The following is a 19258-nucleotide window of genomic DNA, read 5'->3' on the forward strand; positions in this document are numbered from 1 at the left end:
CAACAACAATCGATCAGTTTGTGTGGTCGTGTAAAATAGAAAATTGATATAACTGCAAAATAAGTAACATTAACTAAACATGCTAACCATCTTCGCTTGGTGAATTTAATGAATGAGTTTATGTCCCATGTAGCGGTTCTCGTGGTGATGACACTTGAGTGTTTTTTACAGCTGAAGGAGTATTTTGGTGACGTGTACTACGAGGTGAGATTCTATTGGTCGAACTGGTGACGCATCCACAGTGTGATTTCGTTAGTTTTTCACCGTGGACAGAAATAAAACTGTGGGAGGACCAAGATCTGCGACGACAAATGGAGAAGAGTTGTGGCGACACAATCTTGCAAACTCAGGCTTTTCTGAACGTTTTGTAGTAGGCCTTGTGCAATAGTTATCAGGTGTAACACTTTACAATGTGGATGGTTATTCTAAATGAATTTCTAATTAATTTAGTTGGCTCTAATATAGATGTTCATGTATTTTGTGGGATTAGAAAGTTTGTTTCAAATGGGAAAGGTTCTTTTCAGCCCAAGCTTTACTTTGGTAAATTCATAAACATCCGATCTATTTTTTGCCAACATTGGTGACATTCAAGGTTGATTTTAACCGCAATGTTTATGGTTTGGTGATACCATGGGCCCATAGTTGATTTTACGTTTAGTACAAATGCTAATGTGAACAACTGTTAAGCCTACACTTGTGGGACTGAATCCTGCTTTCAGCTGTTTTTGATCCTTCTAATGTTTTTGTTTTCTTCTCAAAATGTTACTGCTGCCAAATTGCTATATCCTATTGATCATAACATGATGTAAAGTGTTTGCATGACAAACAACAAACTTGATTGAGGGCCAAAGGTGTTGTATTATATCATAATATTCAAATTTAAATATATTGTTATAATAATAATGAAAACACTTCCAGTTTAATATCTACATTCCAATGTGAAACCACACAAAAAAAGTGTTAAAACACAAAGGTGAATTAGAAATGAAGATACGCTCCAATGGCATGTTTTATTGCATGATATGGCATGGGGGCCAAATTGATATCGTCATGGGCCAACTTCGGCCTTCAGGCCCTGGTTTGGGCATTTCTGTACTAGGTGTATGATGCTTTTAGGATCAGCCTATCATTATTGGTTCTAGGAAACATCCATTAAAAAGGAAAATAATGCACTCAAGCATGTTTTTTCTTAAAAGTTCCTTGTGAAATTTAAAATGTTCCTGCTATGATATGTGTTTAAACATTCCAATTAGAACCAAAAAGAAAGTTGAAAACCCATCTGCTTCCTTTTCCCACACTTGAAACCCATCTATGTGGTGCTTGAAGAACCCAGGCCGAAACTCACAAGGGTTTGTTCCCCAAAGCATTGTTAGCTGTTCGCAAGTTCCATTTAACTCTGTTGGTAATGACCATGGTTGCTTTTGGGGAACGCACCCCTAAAGAAGCGATATTACAGCATCAGAACATTCAAAACTCCATTCCACTCTACAGGTAAAATTCTTCTTGATAAGATTGTTCATTATTAAATATATGAAGTTTTATTTGTAAGAGTGCACATTACAGTAGTTTACATTTTGAATTTCAATCTTTTACAAAAAAAGAATATCCATTACAAAGTAGCCTTTTCTCTGTGAAACAAATGCATTTGCTTAGAAATTGGCCAGTCTTTGTTGGCAAAAGAAAGCAACCAAACAAACAAAACCAGATTGTCTAAACCAAGTAAAATCATCCTGAATAATTAGGACAACTGGTAGCCTTGGTGTTGGCAAAGACCTCGAAATTTTCAAAAAGGCCGGTAAACCCTGCCAAAAAAAATGGATATGGAACAACTTAACATTTGTTAAGCAATTCAAGGTATTAAACATCAAATCACTGTAGTATAAAAATCCTTTTGCTGTAAGAATACAAGTCAGATAACCAAAAGGCCGACCTCCAGGTAATTGTCATTTGTTTAAACAAATGTAATGTCATTAAACTTTGATTAACATGTTTTAATGTTTATTTATATTTGAATGAACTAATAATTTGTTGATGAAATATTAAAAACGCATGTCTGTTCTTACCAACATTTAAAAAAAAAAATGCGAAAAAAGTTCAATCACTAAAGGCTTTGAAATGAAGAGTCCAGCCAGTGGAAGTGTTTTCAGCTGAGCGCCCCCTGTGCAGCGCTGCAGACACACATGGCTTTCACGAGACTTGCATGATAATTGGTCACACGCATTGAGAGAACTGAGATAAGCGCTTGAACTTGACCTTCTGAATTGCGTAGCTAAAAGACATGAGTATGCCCCTTGCACTCTTCTTATATGTGCCAATCACTCGTTAAGACTGATGTTCAATGCTCATTTCCATAAAATCCAGTCCGGCTCCAATTAAAGGACTGTGACATTCCCAGACGAGTCTTTTCCCACGAAACAGCCACTGTGGAAACATCCCTCCACAACGACAACAACTTTGGGTATGTATACTCGTGTAAACTCATTTGAACTTGTGTGGAGTTAGAAGTGTGTGTGTAATTTAGCTTCCCGAGATTCGCTAAATGTTGTCTTACTTTAATTGGGACAATTCTTAATGTTTCTTCTACAAAAATCCTTATGAATAGGCTACTTAATCTGATTACATTCGAACAAACGGCTATATATTGAGTCAAAGGCTATTTTTCTTTCTTTCCTACGATCTTTTAGATACTTCGTTTATTGTTTTTATTAAGTTTTTTTTTTGCCTTCATTTTCTTTTTAGAATCTGTTGATTTCATACATCGTAAATATAACGAGTGTGCTATTGTGATGAATGTGTCGCATAGTTTTTGCTTGAAATTATCTTCATTGCTCTGCTTTTTAAAAGAAACTTCCATATTGCCAAAAACCTTGTGTGCATATCCAGTATTTTTATTTTTTATTTTTTTTTTGCAACATTTTCGACTTAGGGGTAACCTATCTAAACTGTATTCGTCATAGACTTTTGACAATGATCGCAGCCAATTGGTATTTGTTAGGAAAGGGAAATCATTCAGCCCATAGGTTTTTGCTCAGAATTGGTGTTTGACCTGTGACCTGGGGTCAAAACAGAAGCGTGTATAATTTGAGCAAAAGGTCAAGTGCAACCTGTAAGGCATACCTACACAGGGATGCCTGGTTTTTAAAACTCTGCCATCGACAAAGCTCTTATGTTGTGTAAAATCTGGCCATTTGAGCAAAAGCGCAGATTATATATTTTCATTGGTTGTTAAATGAAAGAGTTTGCAATTCTTTTACCATTATTGAATAGTTGAGTTATTGAAAGCGTTTCAAATTCAAGAAAACCCTAATGTTTCAAACCATTTCGTTCCCACAATATAATAAAAAATATAGACTAATTTATATATAGACTAGGAAGTGCTGGTATTGATTATTGTTTGTAGAATCTCAGCCTCATTTTACGATGTTACCGTAAATATGTTGTGATAAAATGTTTTTTTGTACGAAGCATATCATTAATTTTGATAGTTATTTTGATACAGGTTTTTTTAACCTCAAATTGAATGTTGCGATATGTTGTCCACAACACTTCATTTATGTCTGTTCACACATTTTAGAGCTAATATAGCATACACACTTAAAAAAAATAAAAGGTTCCAAAAATAGGTTTTCACAGAGATGCCATAGATTTGGGTCCCCAAAGAAGCTTCCAGTGAACAGTTCTTAAAAGAAAAGTTTTTGAAAAACATTTTAATAATCTAAAGAACCGTTTTCCACTGTAAATGAACCTTGTGTGGAATGAAAAGATTCGATGGTTAAGGTTGTTTGTGGAACCATTGATGGCATTAAAAACCTTTATTTTTAAGAGTATGCTATTTTACGATCACGGGTCAACTAAATTTCCGTTTCTCTCAGCTGAAATGTATTTAGTTATTAGGTTTAATGAGTATTATTGTTGCTCAGTTACAGACTAATATAGCCTATTGTACTGTACTTTCGATTACGGTAGGCAGGTTGTCATAACGTCAAGATAAAAAAATTTAAGGTGCATTTAAGAAAAAAAACATGATTTTTAAAAATATTTTTATTTTATTTTTTTAAATGCCAATGCGTTTGATTTACTTGTTTTAGCCTTTTACCTTTTAAAATAGACTATCTTTTATTTTAATATTTAAAGTCTTGTATCATATTTTCCTTTATTGTTATTGCAAAATGTGATCCCACAGCACAATATTAGCTTTTTACATTAATTTAAATATTAGCCTGAAGAATTACAAGATACCATCATTACGCGATGATCTGTCTTGTCTTGTTTCTGACGTTTGCTTAGGCGCCAGATTTTGTTTGTAAACTGCTATGAAATAAAAAAGTGTGTTCTAAATTAATCTAAATGATGAGGTTGTACAGTTTGGCCGTTGCCAATAGGCTTAATTGTTATTTGAAACAGATTCGAAATCCTGCTACGAAAACGGTTGTGCTGGTTCGTTAATTCTTTTTCAAATGATAAATTGTAACAGACCTATTTGTATCTAAGTGTTTGCTGTACATGGATATCTTAAAGATATTTCAGAAATCTGCTTTTGCCTATTTGTTTTTTTTTTCCAGCTCATAACATTTGTTTTAAATGACTTAAAAACAATTTATAATATAATATGGGTATTTTGAGGCGTTTATTATTTTTTACACAAATTATCTCGTGACATGTAAACATGCATTATTGACGGTCCTACAACGGAAAGCTCCGTCTTTTCATGATGATAATCTTATGTCCATGTTGCAGTGTTATACCGATGGGTGCCGCTGTTTTCTAGTTGTTTCAGTGACGACGTGTTAATAGATATGGCATGGAAAGAAATTTGGATGGAACCACAGTTTTTCTTTCATCTGGCATGGAGATTAAATCAACTCAAAATAACAGTGTTGTCTTGTATTTTGTGAACAGTTTAGTTTTCTTTTTTTATATAATTTCATTGTTTCTGTTTGAGTGGTATCTCTTTGATTTGACCATGTAAAAATATGCCTATATTTATCCAAACTATAAAATAGTTAATCATGTCACTGATTTTGTGTTGTAACACATTCTAAGCTTTTAAATTGATTTTCGGTAGAAGTCACAGGCCATAGTAAAATTTTATTATTTATTTTTTTGTTCTTCAGTGTTTATCTTTCCATTCTGTTGGCCCGCGCTGCACGGGTGCCGTCAGCACTGTAATGTGTCATGTGCACCTGCAAGCTCTGTGATGCTTTTGACAATTAGCCTATTGATGTGCAATAGTATCTTGTTACGTACAAGCTTCGTAATACGTCTCTACCTAAAATCTGATTAGCCTGAGGATAAATTGCGTTAATTTCTTCGCGTATTCGCGGATAGAACGAAACCGACGTGCTTTCTTCTTTAGTCTTCCCATATGCCAATTCAAACAGTGAAAGAATTCAGATGGGCGTAACTCTAAATGGATCATGCACACAGACTTTGGAACAATAACTCATCAATTCACGACGAGACGCCCTTTAAGCGCGAGCTGCTTGAGTTTCTGCACACGTCCACGCACGGGGACCAACGACAGACTCGATCATAGTAGTCCTCGGAATAGTAGCACTGGATACTTGGCAGGAATCTGGAGAACAAGTTGTGCACTTGAGCGTCAAAAGCCAATGGCTGTTTGTAACTAATTGACACCGGTACTTTTCGTGACGCGATTCTCGGGAATAGTTCGTGGTTTGAACAAATGCATTGCTACAAAGACCTCTGCCTTTCCAAGTTTTTGACATTTGCTTGTGGATTAGATACTATGGTGTTAAGGATCACCTCAAGTTTGGTAAGTGAATACTTCATTGTACTGACACATTAATAATGACCAGGGGAAAATACAGACTACGTTTTATAATAGTGTAAACATTCTACAGTAAAGCATGTTACTTGCTTTATAAGTTATTTAGACTAGATATATAGGCCTACCGCGAAAATGTATATTTTAAATAATTATAAAACATATTAAAGTTGTTTTTTTCCACGTTGTTGTGTTGCATTTTGTTTGGCTAATGCTTATTGCATCTTTAACGTGTGTTAGTTACTCTGATTTGAAATTTGAATCATCTGTCCTTCCACGGGTTTACCTGAGTTATGTATAAACAATAAGGTTTTAGTAGCCTGCCTTAAATATGCATGTATAAACTACCGTTATATAATTGAACAAGTTTGAAACTGTAAACTATAGGCTAGAGTTAACAAAAAAAAAAAAAAAAAAAAAAAAATTAAACAGTGAAGTAAAGTTAAGGCAGTTGACAAATGCCAGTAAATTGATCAAACAATCCACAGTGTGGTTTTGCTGAAATAGCTAAAACAAGTTTGTGGTCTAAATAAATGTGTGCAGAGTCTCATTCTCACGCTTTTTTTTTTAAAGGGAAGAAAGTTTCCATTCGTCAGAGTTAATGTGGCGTATTTTAACTAAATCATCTTTTGAGCGTTGTATGAAGTGATCATTAGGCGAGTCCGGGGAGCAAACAGTTGTGCGATTGTTAGAGGAGCCTGGGAAAATGTTCTGGGGTCCGGGAGGTGCTGTGTATTGACGCCAGACCCTCTTGTTAAGGGGACTCCTGTGCTCCCAGACGTTATTGTCATGATAATGAGCAGCCCGCACGTTGTTGAACTTGATGTTGACTTCTTTCTTTAGGACTGAATTTTTTTTTTCGGTCACTTGTTTGTGGGAAAATCTTCTCCGGAGCTACAGTGTGAAATTAATTAATCAGGCCTTTGGAGCGGCCAACAATAGAGACCAAGAGGATCCCTGGAACCCCACAAAAGGCCCCAAACCTTTTTTTTTTTCTAAACTGTATTCTACCCAACTACAACAGACTGAAAGAATATAGTTATATTTTAAGAGGTTTTTTCCCCCCAGTTGTAGCTTACACGTTATTACTAAGTCTGATATTATTATTAGTGTTATGTTAATTTTTTTGAAAAGTATAGCTTGCCTGCAATAAAAGTGCTGCTTGGTCAGGCTTTTGGATTTAAAATGGAGCTGTAGTGTGTATTTCTGTGTGTGTGTGTGTGTGTGTGTGTGTGTGTGTGTGTGTGTTTGAGAGAGAGAGAGAGAGAGAAAAGCACGTGATTGTACTTTTCACACACTGCTTTGTAAAGTGCTTAGTGTAGTATATGCTCTAGACTATAGCATAACATTTGACTTCATATATTCAGTGTCGTTATGACGCAAAATCTATTAAATAGCCTTACTCTTTTTGTATTTTCATTTTTACAGATAGAGTAGTTAATAATAGATCAAAAAAAAAAATCTAACGTGAAAATGTAAACAAATGAACTGGTGAAGAACTCAAACATTGGTTGCTTGTTGTTTCTCATTATAACTTCTGTTTCTCCAGGCACTCAGAGATGAGAGGTCATCATTGTCCACTGAGAGGTAAGAATTACAACGATTTGACAGATAAAATAGTTCAGATCAAATGAATAAAATGAGTTATGAACGTTTTAAATGTCGTACGTTTAAGTTTTGTGAGTAAAGAGAATTAAATGTAATTTATATTTTGGGTTGTATTAGTGTTTAGCGGTAGAACTTAACACTTAACCATGCAAAATGAACTTTAACATTTTTAAAGAAACAAATGTATAATATACACACTTCCAGCCACGTTTTTAGCAAATATATTCTTTAAAGATATAAATATTACCATAGGACCGATTTTTGATCTTTGAATATACCAACAGCAATTCGCCAATGTATAAATGATTAAAATTGTGTCTTTAAGTATTTTTTTTACGAAATGTTTCAATTTATATAGGCTACATATATTTAAATGATCTTGATGTTTGCAAGATAGCCCAAATTTGCATTAATCTACTGTTACTAGTCGAACTATTTATGAAGTCCTGTAATGGAGCGAATATGAGTTTTTTTTTGTTGTTGATGTTGTTGTTTTTGAAAAAGAATAAATAAATGAATAAAAAAGAATCAACAGTGGGAAAAAAAATTATAGCCTATATGTCAAACTCATACATCAACAAGGTGACTGTGAAAGATGAGGAACTCCTGCAGTCTTTTCTATAATCGGAACTTCAGCACCAAGGACAGATCCCTTCTACCTGTTGGCTTCAGACTGAGCTTTTGTGCGTCTCAAACTGCAAATCGTATTGCAAAATTCACCTCTTAGAAGTGTTATTCCCATTATTGTACATTAGAACTATAAATTATTTATTGTTATTACAACGCTTTAAGTTACTGTGGAATTAGCGTTGCTTAAATATGCTATATAAAAGAACAGAAGATTGTTTGTAGAAGAGGGGCGATGTATTGCTGACAACTGCGTTGTTTGTATTATACAGGCCTGTATGCAGGGGTTACAGTCTATTTTTGAGCATGGTGGGAAGCGCATATTTGAAACAGGACATGACGCAAAGAGCGGGAGTGTCTAAATCACGTGGAGGTGTGTGTGTGTGTGTGTGTCAGGGGGCGGGTGTTGAGAGAAGACAGAGAGACTGATATTTGAATGAGTGTATCTTGTATGTCGTTGTAAATTTAGGGTGGTTAATGTTAGAATAAGCGATAACAAACAACTGACAATATTTGTTATTTTTATTGTAATAAGGCCTATTGGTTGCAAAAAATAATAGGCAAGCTTTATTTTCATAAAACTGCACACTGAGGTCTTCACACTACATTCCGTGAGTTTAAATACACTAATTAAAATTAAACATTTGAAAGAAAACGGGCAGTTATAGAGTTTGACTATGAAGTGTGAGTGAAAGCTCTTCGTTTGTTACATCGTAACTGCACAAATGCAACAACCTAAAACAAAACTGAAAAACATTTTAGCAATAGCTAATAAAGCTATGTTAATAAAGCTATGTACTTGAAGTTAAAGTAAAATGTTAGTCCATGAACTGAAGATGTTTGAGAATAATCTTGGGGAAAGAAAAAAAAAACATATTCCAACATATTGGAAGCATTTCGTTTAACGCTTATTTCATAACTACACGCAGAAAAAATTTATACCGTGGACATATTTAATATCTTATTTATACTGAGACATTCCCCCAATGCGTTGCACTGTCCTTTTCTAGAGTTTAACAGTAAATAAATAAATACATAAATCAGTCATTCCTAGATGACTTTCTTAGATCCGAGACATTTTGCCTCAGAAGCGAAGTTGTGTGTAGGTTACTTAATGCATTATTGCTCAAATAGTTTCGTTTAACCAGTAAATACTAACTGTGATTAACCTGTGGATTTCTGTAGCAAGCTAATTGCTTGCTTATATAATTTTCTATTTTTTTTGGTCAGTGCTCTCATTTTTTTTTTTTTTACATTTAGGTCAAGCGCTTGCATTATGTATAGAAGTAGAACTCTTCTTCTTGATTTCCTTTGATTTAAAACACAGACTCGAGTTTTTACAGCAGCCGAAATATCACATTTATTGCTTTACTCGGCAGTGTTTCTTTAGTGCGCGCGAAATATCTCGCGTTCCTCTTGCTAAATGGAACAGTCTATTTCGTTTTATATGGAGCCACTGGGAGATCCCATTTTCAGATGAACCGGGGAATATATTTTAATGGGAAATAAGGTGTGTGTGTGTGTGTGTGTCTGAGATGGAGAGATAGACAGGAAAAGAGGGAGGGAGGGGATAGAGGCTCCATCTGCTTGTCTGCATTCATACATATTTTTAAATGTTTATTTAATGTATTTATTATATATTTTATATATTATTATAGAAAAATGTATTTATTTATAATATATGTTATTAGATATTCACGCCCATTTCTTCCATTTATGGCTCAGCCAAATTGTGTAAATATACATTAAAAGGTTTAAATATAAAGGTCTTTCGCATCTTATCCTCGTCTTGATCCTGTAATAAAATCCTATAATAAAATGTCTTTATCGGCAAAATGTAAATAGCCTTTCTGCTCGCATGCCCCATACAGTATATAAAGTAGCTATACGAGTTTCACAGTGTTTATCGTTTGCAAGCAACACCAGTAAAGGTTTTATTTATTATTAGACCACAACTGCAGAATCTCTACTGTGCACCTCATAAAGAATGCAGTGTGATATTCCGCGCCACAAGAAACACAAACTGGATTTAAACAGTTTATCGGTTATTCAAATGGCAAACAAAGCAACCAATCGGCGTTAGGGTCAATTATAAATAAGGTTGTCCGAGTTGATAAAATAAGAAATCTTTTTAAAATATAGTATGTAATCATATTTATTTATTTGTGTGTTCAGTGTTAGATACGTAGCCTATATCTGAATGTTACCAACTCGTATAAACATCATCAAGAAAAAGAGCTAAATAGGGCTACGTCATTTGCAGCTTGATACTAATCTTTATTTTTAAGTTTAAAGTGTGTGTGTCTGTGTGTGTGTTTATCAGAGTTACTACGTTTGACCAGAGCAAAAAAGAGCCTTTTCATAAAAACGTCAAAATAGATAATATTTTTAAGACTTTTCTCACAGTCGTTCATCTGTGTTTTACGCTTTTATTTTCAGATGACAACAAAATGACTTCCTGATTGTTGGTGTGGCTTCACCACGGTGACTTTGATTTGGCGGTCAAACTATTTTCAAAACGTAGCTACTCTTCTACAACAAATCGGCCTCGCCTCTTTATTTAAATGTATTTTTAAAATATACTTCCAAAAATCCCATTTCAAGATATACAACAAACATTTCTTCAATAACATAAGTCTGTTAGTGAGACAGTCTTGAAATAGTTACACCACCTAGACATTTTGACTAGTGACCTTTTTGGCACTAAGCCCTACAAAAACATCAGAATGACTCTTAATTTTGAAATGGAAAATGTTCATCATAGAACACGGGTGCATTCAACTCATTATTGGTCTGAATGATATTTTGAATAATTTCACAGATTAAGTTGCAGGTAAAGGAGATTATATATAGTTAAGGATGCTGAGAGCAGTGCTCGGTCACGGCCGCGTCCCCTGGGTGTCTCAGCCCTGTTCAGCCATGTGTATCAATAAGCATTAATGGTTAATGCTGGTGACATCACAGTTGTGTTGGCGGTGTGACCCCCGTGGTCCTGCCCAGAGGAGCCCCTCAGTTCAATCTCCTCCCGTTCAGTGCTGCTGCCGGAGCCTTGCGCTTCCTCGTGCTGGGCTTTTCAGCTCTAAGATTTCACGATAAAGATTTTATTTCCATCTTAACGGCTTTACTTTAGCAAATAAATCGCGGAGGCATCGAAAAGACGCCAGTAAGTCCCGTAAACCTTGAGATTAACTTGTTCTCACGCTTTTTTTGTGTGTGTGAGTGCTGTCGTTTGAATTAAATGGATGTTCTGGACGTTTTTGGAAAACGCTGGATGGGAAATGAAATTGTGAGTAGCCTACATCATTTTGTGACATTAAACGCACGTTGTTAGAGCTAGAGCTAGAGTTAGCTAATGTTTATCTTGTGTATTTCAAGCGTTACTTCTTTTAAACCTGCTTGGCAGGGTGTCCGTTTGTATTTTCACCTATTTATTAAGATGTAGGGTATTTATCTCTTATTTATGTATTCTTTAAGTCTAACCAGTCGCCAAATTCTCAATGTGTACAGACTTAATTAAGCTGAGTGAGATGATATACTAGAGCTCGCAATACAGCCTTAAAAATAAAAGTTCCTCTAAAAGATCCAAAAAAGTCCTGTCCTGTTGTCATTACGAGAACCTTTCTAAGTTTTTAACATTTTATTCGCACATTCTTTAGAAAACATCAGTGTTGTGGTGCTTTAAAGAACCCATAACCCATTGTTTTTTTTTCTCCGGGGTTGATTGATATGGGTTTTTAGCTGAACATAAGAGCTGTTAAATAACCTTGTAGCTATTTTTAGGCAATTCAGCTTTATTTGTTTGCTTCATTTGAGGTTGTTGCAATTCCAGAAGCAGTTGTCTGTTAGATACACCGTTTTAATTCAGATCTATTCACACGGGCTAGGAAAGGTTGAATTGTAAAGCATTTCAGAACACCTTTCAATATTTCAATTTAAGAAGTGAGACATTTAATATTGCTGGGTCTATAGATACCCAATTTAGGCCTGTTAACGAGAGCCTAAATCTCATATGCATCCAGCAGGACATGTATAGCCTCTAATGCCTACATGTAGGCTAATTGTGCCGTAGAATAGCCAAATAATAATTTACAAGGTGTTTTTTCAGTATTATTTGAAATAAAACAGGACGTGTGCTATTTTAAACGAGTGTTTTTACAGCGTGCCATTGGTAAATGTACGCGCGTGGACATGTCGAACACTTACTGTGTTGCTAATCCTAATTCAATTATCCGTTATATTTTTTTAGATGTTTGGATTTTTAGAAACATTCTCAGCTCCGACATCGCTAGGCCAGCTGGATAATAAAAACATGCGTTTCACTTTCACACACATTGCAAATCATCGCCATGTATTGGATGTCCAAATGCATGCGTTGCGCAATAGCCATTAGACTATTAAATGCACATAATATGAGAGTATTTAGCCCACGTGTATGTGCGTGCGCGCGCTGAAAGAGTGAGTGAGAATGTAACGGAGCTGCTCACACGGCAGTGAATGCAATAGCTCCATGTGACCACAACAGAAGCTGCATCTGGCGTACGCGGCGGTCCCTTTAAGACACATGGGTTAGTTTTTCTCTTTGGTTATCTAGCTGTATGAGTTTATGTGATATCATAAAGCTAGAGAACCGAAAGTATAAACTAATTCCAAAGACTTCGGAGCGCTTTGAATGGGAACGAGGCTGGAAAGCTGGAGGGATGTGGATGGTCGGGGTATGAGGGAGACGGCGATGTCCGCTACAAAGAGCATCGAATCCGTTGGCGCTGCGTGAATGCGTTTCAGTGGTCTGGAAGGACTGGAATACCTAAAGCTACGTGGAAGACATGGATTTTACGTGGAATCTGCCTCCGGCTACACAGGGAGGCGTTAGAACGCTGACGAAACGCGAACGCTTGAGATCCAGGCTGATACGGACTTGGCGTTCATTCTCAAGTGTGCTTGAGCTGGGCAACATTCCATTATAGACGTGATGATGATGTTGATGTATGAATTCTGGATGACAGGAATCGGTTCATCGAGGTGTTTCGACCGATTGGTCGGATCCCGTGGGTCACGTGGTCCTAATATAATATGGGAAAGTCAAACCTCGGAGGTGTGTGTGGTTTGACACTCATTGTGTCTTATGGTGATGGCTAAACTAGGAAATAGTCTGTGTTTATGCCTTATTATAGAATGTAAACTATAAAATTATTGCCATTTCATCCCATCTGCTTCACTTTGACTACAGAAATAGGGGTGAAAGACTGACCTCGTCATTGTACACCTGTCAAAATTCGACCATTATTGTGCTTAGTAGAGTTTTTTTTTTTTTTTTTTACCTCAGAATGTTGTTTGTGTTCCAGATTCTCAAATCGTTCATGACGCCATAAATGAAATGTCAAGGATATTTTAAACGGACTGCTTATGACATCATTCTATGACACATGCAGTGCGCAAATGTCTTATTTTTTTCCCATTTATGAAACTGCTAGGCCTCTGATAAGCACTCTAGTATTTATAGGCCTATGTCTATCGGTTATAGCACATACAAGCTGTCATTTTTGGCCATTTATGTCCCGATTGGTTAGTGCCACATCACACACAGCTATTTCTGATCCTAGGATGTGATAATGATAAATACAAAGCTGAAGTGTATGTTTGTGAGTGATATGACAGCTTCAAGATTTCACAATTCATTGCAAAAAAGGATCTCCATATTGAGTATTTTTGTGATTTTGCATAGACTACTACAAATGTGCTAAATACTGTAATGCGGAATCAGTAAACTGACCTCTGATGGGCTCATTAATTGCTGATAGCTTAAATATTTTTTTCGGTTTCACACAAATCATCAGATGTTGTAATTTATGGGGGAGGGCACAGATGTGTAATAGATGCCTGACACAAATAGAGTCTGAGGTGCAGCGAGAGGCCTGTCTGAGAGGCGCCCCAGACATTTTCCCACATTAATATGTGTCTGGTCCTGCGTTAGGGGCCCCAGCAGATGGAGTCTTGTCTTAGCACCTGGCATACGCAGCACTGCTATTGTCTACGTCTAATACTAATCTGAATTAAATGTAACCAACTCTGCATCCCAGTGTCACAACTGCAGATTAAAAATATATGAGGGGAGATGCTGCGAAGAGGGGTTTGGGGGGATATCTGAGACATTTTTTTTGATGCAGTGCTTTTATTTGGTTCTGATAATGCATTTAACGTGTCTAAGAAGGGAATAATTTTTTTGACTTATTTATTATAAACAGTATACATACATACATTCAGTTCATGATAATTAGACATCTTAGACATATAAGAACACAATGCTTGTTGTATATAAAATATCAAGATGCAGTTTTTGCCTCAAAGTTGGCCAGTGGTGTTTCGATTCTATAGGCTGAGAGAATGTGGCTTAAAATCTATTTTTTAGATGCATTTGGGCAGTTCATTTACAGTCAGGGCAGTGGTTATAAAATATATTTGGTTTGTAAATTGACTATTCTCTTTTGGAAAACTGCCCTTTAAGGGACAAATCCTTTTGTGGTTTAGCCTGTAAATGTTAACTGGACATGTTATGCTAGATATAGTATGTGTAAAAATGTATGGTAATATACTTTGCATGGTGTATAATTTCTATTGTTTCCCTATAATGCTGACAGTCTGCTTGCTTCAGCAGTGTTGGAAGCTTTAGTGACAGTAGTAGTACTAGAGGGTTAAATTTGTATTATTAAAATTGGTGTTAGTGACAAGTTATTCTTTTTTAGGCATTCATAACACATTTAACCCAGATTCCTTGTATTTTGGTTTTCTTTTGTTTGCAGACCGCTCTTTGAATTTAATCAAACTAGATTAGGTTTCAAACAGGTACTGTTACTCAAAATAAAACGGGACTTTTTATCTATTGTTATTCAGTTTTCATTTTTACCTCAAAAAGCAAATGCCAATCATCTCTCCGCTGAACTTATGAATTCTGAGTTGGTATCTTAGCAACGGCCTCTGATCCAAGAAGTGAAATGGGAACGACAATCATCCTTTATTTGGAGTCTTACATTGGCATACTTTAAAGGGCCATTTGTAATGTATGGTAATATTTTACACACACCACAGACTCCCAGGCGTTTAAAAAACCATATCAATAGTGTGGCATTCGATATCTTAATAGTGAAATAAAACATCTGTTTTTAAACTTGCTATTAATTTATTCACGAAACGTTTTATTAATTCACATAGCCTACCGTTAAATGAACAGCACGATGTCTGCGTCTACCTACCTAAACTGCACTTTTGGGCATCAACGTGTCCAAACTGTTGTCAGTCTCGCACCAAAATCTCTCAGGTGATTCGCGACGCCTTGTAATGCACAAACATGTAGATGAGCAGCTGACTACATTAAAAAGTTGTCGAATTTATCAATGACTGAAACGATTTTTGCTTAGATACCTTACATGTTGAAAATATATGGGGGTTTTTTTCGTACAGAAGGTAGACTATATATCTGTGAATATTGAGAACAGCCGACATAAATGATTTCATTTCAGGTTTAGATTTCAGGTCCCTTTAAACTTTATTCGCGCGCTTTACAGCCGTAATCCGTCAAAAGTCACTTCAAAATGTAATTCCGCGCGAATTTTTATAACTGACATGAACTGAATGAATTTAGGTGAGGAAATGTTTTTTGTGTGTGTACCACTGTTAGGTTTATCAGCTAGTCATGTGGTAAATTTGTTTTCGTTTGTTCTGTTTTAGAAAACGTTTAAAAAGTCTTGTTTCTCATATTACAAACATCGTTCCGCATTAATGCCTGTCATGAGCTGTATATTTTGAATGCAAGTTTTGTACTAGGCTATGTATTTAAGCTATTTATTTTATGTTGAGTAGGTATAACATAGTGACCCTCTAACGTAGATTTTATATCATTCTGAACTGATCATTAGAAAAATTTCATTCAAAATAATAAAAAAAAATGTCATAAAAATTTAAGGGGGAAAAAAGCTTTATAATTTCCTTGAACTCCCTGGAGTGCCTTCAGGGCCTCTCAAGGGTCTGTGGACCCCTGGTAAAAAAGAAAAAAAAGAAAAACCTGAGCATATATTATTAAATGTGGCAACACAAACAAATACAAAATTTGCAATACTCTCTACTGGTTATAAAATAAGTTTTATCTGGGTTCTATTGCATAATATGCTTTTCTATATTTATTTTAGAGCATGTTATATTCTTTTTGAGCCCTGCATAATTTCACTGTCATTGTGTTCTGAATCCTTGTGCGTGACAAAGAAAGTAATTTTTAACCTGAATTCAGATGGCCTTTTAAGATCTTCTAGTGGATGCATGCTTGAAAAAGGTGTTTTAAAAATCTTAATCTATTTATAAATCCGCTTGAGTAGCTCTGTGAATGATCATCAGTACAGGAGCCTCACAAAGATACAAGATCTGCTAAATTTAAGCAGCTTTTTAAATAAAATAGCTAATAACATCATGTTGAAATATCCAAAAACAGTCAAAGCTAGACCAAAAATGCTTGCGTTTCAAGGTGAAATCAAGCTGAATTCACTAAGATGTGTTATTCTGTGGTTTTACAGGAAAAGGAGACCTTGGAAATCAGTGATAAAACACGGAAATGAACTGACCTCGGATCAGGTGAGTGATTTGCAGTTTTCATGCACTCTCAGTATGACCTTGACTTTCATTTTGCATGAGGTTGCATGTTTCAGAGACAAATATGTAACAGGTTCTCTCACCGATGCTGCATATGTGACTTGTAGGACTAGGTTTGTTTATGTCCTTTATAGGCAAGTATTAGCATATATAAGCATGCTATAACCATGAATAACTGTATATTATTTGCTTTTAGAAACATGAGTAGATAATCCCAGGTAATGTACATATTTCAAGCTAAGTCAGTTTTTGACCACATATTCTGAACGTTTTTGTGAAGATATTGTGGTGAACTGGCTTCCGCGTGACATCAAAACGGGTTTCTTTTTCCCCAAAAAATGCTGGATGGCAAACATAGGAGGGATTACTATGGCAACAGCGTTTGCCCTTGCTCATTGGTGGTAAGGAGTAAAGCAGACTTATATCACATGACTCCAGTCAGAGCCGTATCCTGCAAGGCATTGGCTTACACGTTCATTTCAAAGCTCAAATTTATGTTTATGTGTATTCCAGGAACAAGGAGAGAGAGGTTAGCATTGGATGCACTGTACTTCGTATTTTCTCCCATTAAGCACCAATGCTTTTTTTTCTGCTTAGATTTTTGTGGTCAGTTTAATTGCATATATATTTAAATGTTTGCTTTTTTTATTATTTGATTCTCCACAACTATAAATATTCTTAGTACAAAACCATCTTAAAGTTTAAATTCATTTCCGAGGATTATATTAAAGGATATAAATAAATAAATTATGTGAATTTGATCATAGTAGTTTATTTTATCGCCATTTTGAACCGTAACAAGTGCAATGAGCACTTTACGATCTTGACAGTATAGCGCCTTACTCATTCTCTCGCACTCTGATCCAATTTGTTTCCACACTGTTGCCGGACAAGAGATGGGAAGGCCGTTTGTGTGATCTATATTTTAATTCCTTTGTTCAGAGCCTTATCCCTTTAAAATATTGCAGGAGTCCCGGCAGCGTGTGTGTATATAAGGTGTGCTCATGTGGAAAGGCTATGAGGGTGGTTCAGTCCTTCACCTTCCTAATTCCCTTCTTTCTCTCCTCCACCACCCCCCTCTCCTCCACCTAAAGCCCTCTCTCTAACCCTCTTCAGACTCACACCCTCTCTCTTTCTCTCCCTTCACAATCTCAAGTCAGAGTTCAATGGCACTTTTTTCATTCTGTCCTTTTCTCCAGCCCCCCTCCTCTCCCCAACTCTAGTGGGTTTTGCGAGATGGGGGGCAGGTACCTTCCCTCCCCCATGTGAACTTTAGCTGCAATTCTCCAGGCACACATGCATTGTGAAACACAGATTGAAAAAGAAATGAGCACCTTTTTTTCACTCTTTCTCTCTTCTCTTGCCTTAACACAGAATTCTCAAACTCACCCACTCTCTCCCACGCACTGTATTCAATGTGCTAACGCCACCATACAAGAAAGTAGCCCGTTTTATGGCACTCTTGTGAAGGCAGTGTGGCGCAAGTAAGCCAGAAAGCAGTCCATAGAAGTACTACACATTCATATAATTTCATATTGTATTGTGCCGAGGACATATGAAATATATAGACTATGGAAGTCTTTTTTACCATTGGAGTGCTTCCTTGAGATCTTTTTACCCTTGACAGAGAGTGACTACATTTCAGTGATGTGCAACAGGAAGGTTTCAGAAATGAAAACTCATTCATTTTCTCTATAGGGAAAGTGACTTTTAATGATAACTCATAAACTCTAAAGACAGACCTGCTGTGAGCTTTGAGGTTGTTAATCTTTGTTCAAGCCATCTTTTCACATTATTTCAACTTATTTTTAAAATAAGCTGTTTTGAAGGGATGGTTCACCCGGAAATAAACATTCTGTCGTCATTCACTCTCCCTCAAGTTGTTGTTCTGTTGCACACAAAAGAAGAGATTTTAAGGAATGTTGGTATCCAAACAGTTTATGGTAGATATTGACTTAAAGACTACTGTAAACTCTTTTGTTATCAACATTATTTTTTACTGAATAGAAGAAACAACTCTAAACTTTAAAAACTACATTATGCATAATGCTGTACATTTCCTAAAATTCCACCAATCAGACAGTTGCGGTAAGCAAAGTGCACCAATATAGCTCTTTAGCTCCACCATTACCATAAAGCGTTGCAAATTACATAATCAAGTCGGTCTTCCTACCCTCTCAAAATACTTAAATATTTGTATGTATATATGCATTTTTTGCAATAAACTTAATATATATTGTTTCCATACAACCAACAATTTGAATAGTTCTATATTTGACCTTTTTTAAAATTTAATTATGTCATTCGCAATGCTTCATGGGATTGTAGTTCTTTAAAGATGTTAAGTACACAGTCCTGTACCTTTGTCTTTTTCTGTCTGATTTTCAAATGGATTTTTGCTTCAAACAAAAGTTTGTAATGTTGTAATTCACCTTGTATCTTGGTTCTTGGCTCATAATGCTTTAACAATTACTTTATTTATTTATTTTTTATCCCTATGGTAAAAATTGGCAGGTGCTAATGCACTAAGATAATTTGGAGGCATAAAATAGGGTTACATACCAGCAGCCATGTTGCTACACAAAAAAAAAAAAAAAGCTG

General features: G+C 35.8%; 1 long non-coding RNA gene across 3 annotated transcripts in view; it reads left to right on the plus strand.

Annotated features, from left to right (window-relative positions):
• The first annotated feature begins 5208 nt into the window (after positions 1-5208).
• Positions 5209-19258, plus strand: part of LOC127988012 (uncharacterized) — a 45212-nt gene continuing 31162 nt past the window's right edge. The window contains exons 1-3 of one of the 3 annotated variants that reach the window (XR_008161487.1): positions 5209-5776; positions 7338-7375; positions 16582-16639. This is a non-coding gene — a long non-coding RNA (uncharacterized LOC127988012). Of the gene's footprint in view, positions 5777-7337; positions 7376-11032; positions 11310-12651; positions 13116-16581; positions 16640-19258 lie in introns of those variants that run through there. The other 2 variants (XR_008161488.1, XR_008161489.1) reach the window with 2 other exon arrangements.

The sequence above is a fragment of the Carassius gibelio genome, chromosome B22 (genome assembly GCF_023724105.1).
Source record: "Carassius gibelio isolate Cgi1373 ecotype wild population from Czech Republic chromosome B22, carGib1.2-hapl.c, whole genome shotgun sequence".
Taxonomy (NCBI): domain Eukaryota; kingdom Metazoa; phylum Chordata; class Actinopteri; order Cypriniformes; family Cyprinidae; genus Carassius; species Carassius gibelio.